At 48.2% G+C, this 9228-nt stretch overlaps 1 long non-coding RNA gene across 1 annotated transcript; it reads left to right on the forward strand.

Annotated features, from left to right (window-relative positions):
* The first annotated feature begins 1791 nt into the window (after positions 1-1791).
* On the forward strand, positions 1792-8824 carry LOC309650292. Its single transcript, XR_014257502.1, has 3 exons — positions 1792-5431; positions 5991-6066; positions 7287-8824. It is a non-coding gene; the product is annotated as an uncharacterized lncRNA (long non-coding RNA).
* The last annotated feature ends 404 nt before the right edge of the window (positions 8825-9228 follow it).

Here is a 9228-nt window from a genome sequence, read left to right on the forward strand (position 1 = left end):
GAATTTTCCAGTGACTGGGAAGGGTCAAAATGTAGCGTGTTCCAAAGGTCAGGCTGGATGGCTGGGATACTGTAATGTTTGTTAGGCACACATGTCAGTCCTTTTATTTCTGATAATGGAATATCCCCCAAGGAAATTTATTTACTTGTCTATGCCGGGTCTTAGTTGTAGCATGCATGAGGGGATCTATTTCCCCGACCTGGGATCGAACCCGGGACTCCTGACGTGGGAGCGTGGAGCCTTAACCACTGGACCACCAGGGAAGTCCTCCCTCCCCCTCTCCCCTCTCTCCCCCTCTCCCCTCTCTCCCCTCTCCCTTCTCCCCCCTCCCCCACAAAGAAATTTCAAGACATGAAATCTCATCATCAGCCAATAAGCCCCTTCCAGGGACGAGGAGTAGTAGACTCAGAAGGTTCTGGAAGGGCCTTGTTGGAGGAGCCTAGCCAATACTCCCCATGTCTCCCCACTAAGTTGTCCTCCTCAAGGTAAACCTGAGGCAACGCTGATGAGCTGAGCAGGTACATCAAGACCTGGCTGCTCTCCTCCATCCAGACTCCTCCTGAGCATTCCCAGGTCAAACATCATCGTTGGGGTTTGCTCTTGGCCATTAGAGCCCAAGTGTTCGTCTTTGGTACAAACTGCAGGCCTAGACCAAACATCCCTGCCACTGAGACTGAGGCCTGAGGCCCCCTCCAGGTCCATGTGTGCATCCTCAGGGACTGGATCAGCAGGGACAGTGCCCCTGCCCATGTGGCGGGACAAGAAGCCTCTACACGACACTTCTGATGCATCGTAAAATGTTTTATTGAAGTGTACATAATGGAAAATGTACAGCTGGACAAATTTTCACAAAGTGAACACCTCTGGGTAACCAGCACCCAGATCAAGAAACAGAATATTTCCAGCACCCCAGAAGGACCCCCAGCCTTCTTTTCAAGTCACTCCCCCCCTGTCCCAAGAGTAACCACTGTCCTGACTTCTAACCCACATACTGGTTTTGCCTGTTTTGACCTTTATGCAAATGAGATCACACAGTATATATTCTCTGGCGCCTGACTTTTCTCATTCAACATTATGTTTGTGAGATTTATCCATTCTGTTGATGTATTGGGTTTTAAATATACATGAACATGATAAAATTTACACAGACTAGTTAAAAGTAAGTCTCTCAGTTCCCTGGTGGTCCAGTGGTTAGGATTCGGCACTTTCACTGCCTGGACCGGGTTCAATCCCTCGTCAGGGAAATGAGATCCTGAAAGCAGGGCAGCGTGGCCAAAAAAAAAAAAAAAAAAAAAAGTGCAGCAATAGATAAATATCATATGATGTTGCTTATATGTGGAATCTAACAAAAAATGATACAAATGAACTTACTTACAAAACAGAAATAGAGTCACAGACGTAGAAAACAAACTTATGGTTGGGGGCAGAAGGGGGATTGACATATACACAATACTATATACAAAACAGATAACTAACGAGGACCTACTGTATAGCGCAGGGACCTCTACTCAATACTCTGTAATGGCCTATATGGAAAAAGAATCTAAAAAAGAGTGAATATATGTATACGTATAACTGATTCACTTTGCTGTACAGCAGAAAGTAACACGACATTGTAAATCAACTATACTCGAATAAAAAAATTTTTTTAATGTAGAAGGAAAGATAGAATGAGAAAATTACTATTTTGTATCTCCTTAAAGGGGCCCTGTTCTGGGTGGACACCGAGGAGGGGATGCAGGATTACCGACTGCCAGCTTCACACTCCTTCCCCGTTAGGTTACCAACGCTCCTGAGCTGTCTGTCCCCTTGCTAAGTCATCAGCGGTTCTCAAATCGAGCACACTTGGCTTCTGCAGCAAAGGCTGGCAGACTGTCAGCCTCAGTCTTGACACACGTAACACAGTGACCACTCTGGCAGAAGGCGGTCCTGGGACTAGGGAGAGGTGGGGAAGGCAAGGCACAGATTCTTTGTGCGCTGTGGTGAGACAGCCCAAATTCCTCTCCTGCAGCCCAAGCCTGTGACACTAACAAAGGCGCTATTAGTTAAGGAAAGAGATGTCAAGGAAGAAATTCCCCACTGGGAAAGACAAGGCCTGTGGAGTGATGGCTTAAATTTCTTCGTTGTTTTTTTTCCCAGTATACCAGAAGCAGCAAAAATACACATAGCTCTGGGCTTCTAGTTACGGCAGTGAAGTCTGGAGAATATTTGTATGTAACGCAAATTAAATACAAAATATTTGTATTTAATACCCCTATATGTTCCACCGCATGGAGGGAACATCAGAGATGATTAAAGCCATAAAAAAAAAAAAAAGAAATTGAACTGAATACAAGAACACGGTAATGGAAACATAATTGCTTTTTAAAAAGAGAGGAAACGAAAGAAAAAAAGAAAGATCGCTTTCAGTTGAAAAAGTAACAATCTTTTGGACAGCAGTACAGTTAGCTGTTCAGCTAAGGGGAACTTTTAACCCTGGAACTGGAGTTTCAGGAATTCATGTCATAGACCAAATTCAATAGAGGCCAAAAAAAAAAAAGGATGTACGTGGTAACACTTTAAATAATGAGAAAAAAATGCAGATAACCACCAGACAACCAGAATGTCTAACTTTAGAAGAATTGCTTAATAACTTACAGCATTGTCCTTGAAGTCAGATGTTCATTAAAATTATAAAGATAATAGAATCCTATTCCTATTACAATGATAAGTGAAAATACTGGAGTACAAGATTATGGACACCCCCGGCAAGTGGAACTTAAATTGCCAAAAATTAAACCACTGGTTTAGGAGGATTATGAATTATCATTATTACTTTAACGTTATTCATTATTGCTACATTCTTTTCAATAAAGAACATTTATTGTTCCAAAATACATTTTTGGAACAAGAATTGGTGACTGTTTATGAACAATTTCTGTGTTAGGATATCTAAAATATCTATGAGATTAAAGGTATTATTATTTTAATTGGTTGATTTAATGGAAACGGTAAGATGAAAATAAAAGTTCCAAAATTTGTATTTTAGTAGAAAACTCAGATACTTTAGGGAAAAAAAATCCCAGAAACACTCAGGTTCCTTTTTTTTTTTTTTTCGTATAATAACACAAGGTTCTTTTCTTTCTTTCCCGAAAAAGAATCTCACATGCAAAACTATCCAGCTACCGAAAATAACCCCTTGACCCCGACGTGATTTGAACACGCAACCTTCTGATCTGGAGTCAGACGCGCTACCGTTGCGCCACGAGGCCTTCCCGAAGCCGCCGTTTGACGGACCTCGTGAACAGATGCATCATCAGCAACAAGGGGCGGAGTTTTATTCTCAGGCCCCGCCCGGCCCTTTGTCAGAGCGGTTCTCCGCGCCGCCAGTGGGCAAGATGCGCGCGCACTAAGGGATTAACAATCCTCCTCTGGACAAATTGGCTTTAGACGCACTTGGTTTAAGGCCCAATTCTTTAACCTCGGTACACACCGAGCTCACTCAACAGAGAAATTACTTCATGTGTTTGAGATTTATTTTGGGGGTTAATAAAGTGTCGGTGCAGATCTGGCGCCCTGGATAAATCTTAGATTTAATTCCAGCTCTTCCCCTACTTGGCTTCTCTTGACTTTGGTTTCCTCGTCTGTAGACTGGGTATAATCAAACAGTCCCTCGCGTGGTGGCTGGAGCTCACTGGCGGTGCCGGGAGGCAAGCGCCGCTCACACGTGAGTGCCTCGCACACTGCACCCGTTACTTCCGTGTCGGCGTCGCTTTCGTCCGTTGCTCGCCTAGGCCCTGACTCATTATAACTCAAGCCACGACCCTGTAGACCTAACTCAGTATTTAGGAACTTCAATAAGTAACAGTGAGAGCGTGGCGTTGGTGGTATAGTGGTGAGCATAGCTGCCTTCCAAGCAGTTGACCCGGTTGCGATTCCCGGCCAACGCATAATAAAGTTAAGCTTTTCTTCTTGCCCCCGAATTACGTGGGTGACAGTGTTTTGCTGTTTGCCTTCTTGTGTTTTTTAAATTATCGTCAATGAACGCGTCTAATAAGCTTATTGAACGGCGAGAATAATGGCTAATAAACCTATTGAATGGAGAGAATAATTAATTTAGCCACACATTTAAAATAAGAGTTACTTGAAATAAAACAAACATGAAATTTAGAATGTCAGCTTGAGAGTCATAACAAACGATCCCTCTCCTTCTGCTTTCCTTTTTATCTTCATCCTAGGGCCCGGGATGGGTACTTCCGAAGTAAGTTAAGATTTAGTGGCTGTGAGAAAAAGGATTTAGCCCTTCTCCCCGTCGGGGAATCGAACCCCGGTCTCCCGCGTGACAGGCGGGGATACTCACCACTATACTAACGAGGAATGAGACAAACGCTGTTTACTCCAAATGCTTGATCTGCTATCTTCACCGAACGCGGCGAGCTAATGGCGAGGCTCCTGTGGATGCTGTCCCTCCGTCCACTAAAAAATGCTGACCCAAACCTATACATGTTCTAGACCATAACTGAGCGCGAGGCCCCAGAAGGGCGAAAACGAGCAGGAGTGACCGAGAGAAAGACGGCCTCCAAGCCTGCAGAGACCTGAATTCTGACAGTCCGGGGGCTCTCCCAGACATAACCCTAAATAGGTCCCAACCCGTTTCACTGTCATCCACTACTGTAAGTTGACGGACATCAATCAAACCGAAACCAGGCTCTGGCGGCCGAGGAGTAGCATCAAGTGGGAAGGAGGGGAGCAGAAAGCGAGCGTCTTGCCCATGTCAGGAGGTGCCTGCCCTCTTCCTGGCACTCTGGGAAGGACTGCGCGCTGCGAGCCTCTTCCTGCCACCCGGGTGTCCACTCAGAACAAAAGAGCTCCCGGCACACCTCCTTCAAGCCCTCAGTTCATGCTGATCCCTTTCCAGTCGAGCTTCCTCAGCGCCGTTCCAAGTAACAACCACATTGGGCTCTGGTTTCCGCAAAACTCGAAGGCCGGGCTCGTCCGGGATTTGAACCCGGGACCTCTCGCACCCGAAGCGAGAATCATACCCCTAGACCAACGAGCCGACACATAGTAAAGATCGCGGACGACTTTAGAGGTCGTTCCAGGCTTTCTGCAGTCCTAGGACTGTGATTCACTGCGACCTGATCCTGGCACGCGGTCAGGGACCACGCGCCCCGACGCACAGTACTCTGGTGCTGGGGTCTGGGAATCTCTCTCGGCTCCAGAGCCGCGAGCTCCGACTCCTCCCAGGAAATAACGTCGGGGAAGTGGGAGGGAGTGGTCTCGGCCTCGCCCCCGAGCAGCCCTCCAGGACTGCCTCGAGCACCCGTGTGCCCGCTCCGTACGGTCACTGTCTTGGCGCCACTCCGTAGTCCGGAGTCTCGACTCTTCCTGCCTCCGCCCGCCGTCCTCGGACCCAGCCCCCGGCGCAGAGCTTTGAAGACGAGCGGTAGAGGTGCCTGGTTGGGGACAAATTAATGAGTCCTAAGATCTCTCTGGGAACACCAGCCCCTCTTTCTGTCCCTGCGTCTGTCCATCCTTCTGGAGTGACCGACACTTCGATAGCCCACAGTCTCCCTAGACCGCAGGGTAGTGCCCAGGCGAGGGAATAATTCCTGGGGCCAAGAAGACCCACGCAGGAGGCGTCATTGAGATGAGTGGCTGGCGAGGTCAGGTGGGGGATGGGCTATCCAAACTGTGCGAGCTTCTAAGCTTTTTTATACACTCGCCGTGCTCTCACATGGGGGCCGCCAAGAGTCCTGGCAGGATCTGGTGGGGTCAGTTGCCAGCTACCGTGTTCCCTCAGGTCGGTTCCTGTTCTGGAGAGTCTTCCCAGGAGGGTTCTGATCGGCCCCTGAACTCGACCCCCCGGTAGCATCTCTGGGCTGAACCATCTTGTTCCATACCCCAGTCGTGTGATTTGTGGGCCCATCCCTTCTTAAGGCCCTACCCACAGATACTTTGGTGGAGGGGAGTTCAGCGAAGGGTTCAGCTCTTTGCCTTTTCTTTCCCAGGTGTCCCTGGCCAGACGGCGGGGGAGGGCAGCAGAGAACAGCCTATCCTTTCCTGTCGGCGTCCCAGGCCTTTCAGGTGCGTGAGGAGCGCTCAGGGCTGATCTGGCATCTCCCTCCTGCCACCCGTTTCCATTTCCCGTCTCCCTCCTCTTGGGCGCCAGCCTTCCCCAAGTCTCTAGTCACCTCTGTCTTACCTGGTCTCCCGCACTTAATCTGCACAGAGGTGGAAGCCTAAATTCCTTATAGAACATGATGAAAGCTGTGGCCACCTTTTCTAGAAAAATCCATACAATATCTATGGACCCCACTTTTAGAATCCAAGAACTAAGACGTAAACAACTGATGTTGTTTCTACCTTGGTGCAAGTATTTTACATTTTAACAGGAGTCAAAGCTTTACACGGAAACACTGAGTTCTAAGGTATAACTTTGGGCAATCACAGTTGTTTGAAAGAGATAGGGTGAGAAAGAGTGAATTTGAGAAGGTAGTAACCCTTCCCCTCAGCACTTCCCTAAAGTGGAACCCTGGCAACATCCTGAATTGCTTCTCCCTTTTCTTCAGACTCCACATCCTATCAGTTACTGAATCCTGTAGTGTTTTTTATACTAAACATGTCTCGAATTCTTCCCCTCCTCTCCACCTCTCTGTAGCTGCACAGGTGCAAGTCTTTGACATTTCTATAACCAACCCCCCAAAGTTCTCTCCCCTCCTATACTGATCCCTTATGTTATTCTTCTGTGTAGCATTTATCTAGCATATGACATAATTTACTTTTAAAAACGTTTTTTGTTGTGCTTATTGTTCCCTGCTGTATTCCCAGGGCCTAGAATAATGGTTGTTACAGAGTATGGAGTTGTTGAATGGAACACAGGCAAATTTCCATGTGGTCTTTAAGACGTAGCTCGCCTCCTCCAGAAAGCCTCCCCTGATCACTCTCCACTCTCAGGTCCGATGAGATGCCACTTCTCTTGTCCGTGTTCTCACAGAGCCCTATCCCTGCCCTTGGTGCACTGTGGCTGACTGTGCCTTCCTATGAGAAAAGTGGTTTGCCTTATTCATTTGGTAATGCACAGCATGCAGCCCAGTGCTTGGCACAAAGCTGGTCCCGGTGGTGCTGTGTCACTTACTCGACTTGTCACCTCGATATACCAATTCCTTCAAGCCAAACTTGTGCTCAGACATCTTGCAGTGGTTCCCGGGCAAAGGATGGTGTCTAGACCTTTCTGTCTAACTTCCAAGGAGGTTTAGGCCCTGTCAGCGGCCCACGGATCCTAATTCTTGCCTCCTTCTCCGCAGCATTTACTTCTACTCCCACACGCCCGGCTTCAGTGCTCCAGAAATGTGTTCTGCCCTTCCACACCGGGCTCTCTGGAGGCCCCACCGGGACTATGCTCTCTTCTACTCCCACTCAGTCTGCAGGGTCCCAGCCCTTTCGAGCCCTCTTGCAGGAAACCAGATGGTGCAATGCCAGGCGGTATCTCCTGCTAATTCCTAACCCTGACTACCAGCTCGTGAAGACAGCTATACGTGAAGGGCCTGGTACAGGAACTGCGTATAGAAGACGCACCCCTCCCTCGATTTTTTAAATTAAGAATTATTTGTAAAAATATATATACATATATAATTCTGAGGCCCCAAACCAAAAGAACTATAATAAAGAACCAAACAAAACAAACCGACTTATGTTCTTGGGGTAGGACCAAGGCAGTGGGACAGCTGCTAGGGCTGGCCCACCAGCACCAGCGGGGTGCCATCCGCTTTGCAAAGGAAGGAGTAGCCCTGCGCTGGCTTCCCGCCCTGGTCACGGCGCAAGCTTCTGGAGCAGTCTACCGGAACTGGCTGTTCCTCTCAGCAGGAAATGAGTGCGGAACTGGAACTCTTGCGTACTCTAGTCTAAAAGCAGTTGATAAATTCATTAGAGTGTAAGGATTCAAAGACAAAACAGATACGGTCTTCTCCCGAGAATCGGATGATTAAAGGCACCGCTGGGATTCGAACCCAGGATCTCCTGTTTACTAGACAGGCGCTTTAACCAACTAAGCCACGGCGCCAAAGGTGCGAGAAAAACTTCTGAAGGGGTATACACAACTATACCGCCGGGAGGTTGGTCACAACTTAGATTTTTCTAAAATTAATTTTGACAAATCATTATGTTTGATGTCAAACGTCCATTCAAGAGCTGCCCCGGATATTGAAAGATGTAAATGAAAGACCTCAACCCTAGCTAGATGCGCGTGGTTGGAGGATGTCTGCAGCACCGATCGGATTAATCCTCCGTGAGATCTAGGACAGAAAGAATGCAGTTAGTGCGCGTCGGAGAAGGAAAAGGACGCGTAGTCGGCAGGATTCGAACCTGCGCGGGGAGACCCCAATGGATTTCTAGTCCATCGCCTTAACCACTCGGCCACGACTACATGCTTCTAATTGGGTTTCTCGCTCTAAGCCTTTCTTAGTCTCCATGCTCCGCAAACACCATCCCTCCTACAATTTCGCGCTTCCAGGGTTAGGAGACCGTTCAGCGAGAACACCAGAGGACAGAATTGTAATCGACCTTCCCCTCGCGGCCCCGCCCCATCTTTCTGGTATCCTTGTCCCGGCATCTTCCCCATTCTCTCGCCAGCCTCCAACAGTGCGCTCCCAGGGAAGAGTAGACATGGCGGCCGCTCCCAGCCCAGGGAGCGCCCTTCCGAGCGTTGGAGTGAGCGACCAACTCAGGTTTTGAAAAGTAGTGGGTTCGCTGTCGTTTGTGATTGGGAAAGAAACTAGCTCCAGTCGGAAACTTCCGGCTACGGGAGGGAATAAAAGCAACCCCACTGGCCCGTACGGGGATCGAACCCGCGACCTTGGCGTTATTAGCACCACGCTCTAACCAACTGAGCTAACCGGCCAGGTGTTAAAAAGTTAGGATCTTCGAAGCTTCACATATGTATCGCTGAAGTAGAGATAACTCCATTTTCAAGTCCTCAAAATCCTTGGTGTGTGGCAGCAGCCATGATCCAAAGACCTCTCAAATACGAACTAAAAGAGATCCCTAATGCAAAGGAAGGAACGTGCTCTGTACAGCGCTTGGAGGTGTGGCTAGGCCTTACCCCTCTATCTAGCAAGCAGCTCCCAGGAAAGAAACGACAGAACACCAGCCAAATGCATGAGCATCTCCAAATAACTGCTCCTGCAACCCCTAATTCTGTAGGTTCTGACTAGGAACTCCTGCCAGTCTCATGGTGTTGATCAAGTATCT

This window comes from Balaenoptera physalus (assembly GCF_965194825.1).
Source record: "Balaenoptera physalus genome assembly, chromosome: 20".
Lineage (NCBI taxonomy): Eukaryota > Metazoa > Chordata > Mammalia > Artiodactyla > Balaenopteridae > Balaenoptera > Balaenoptera physalus.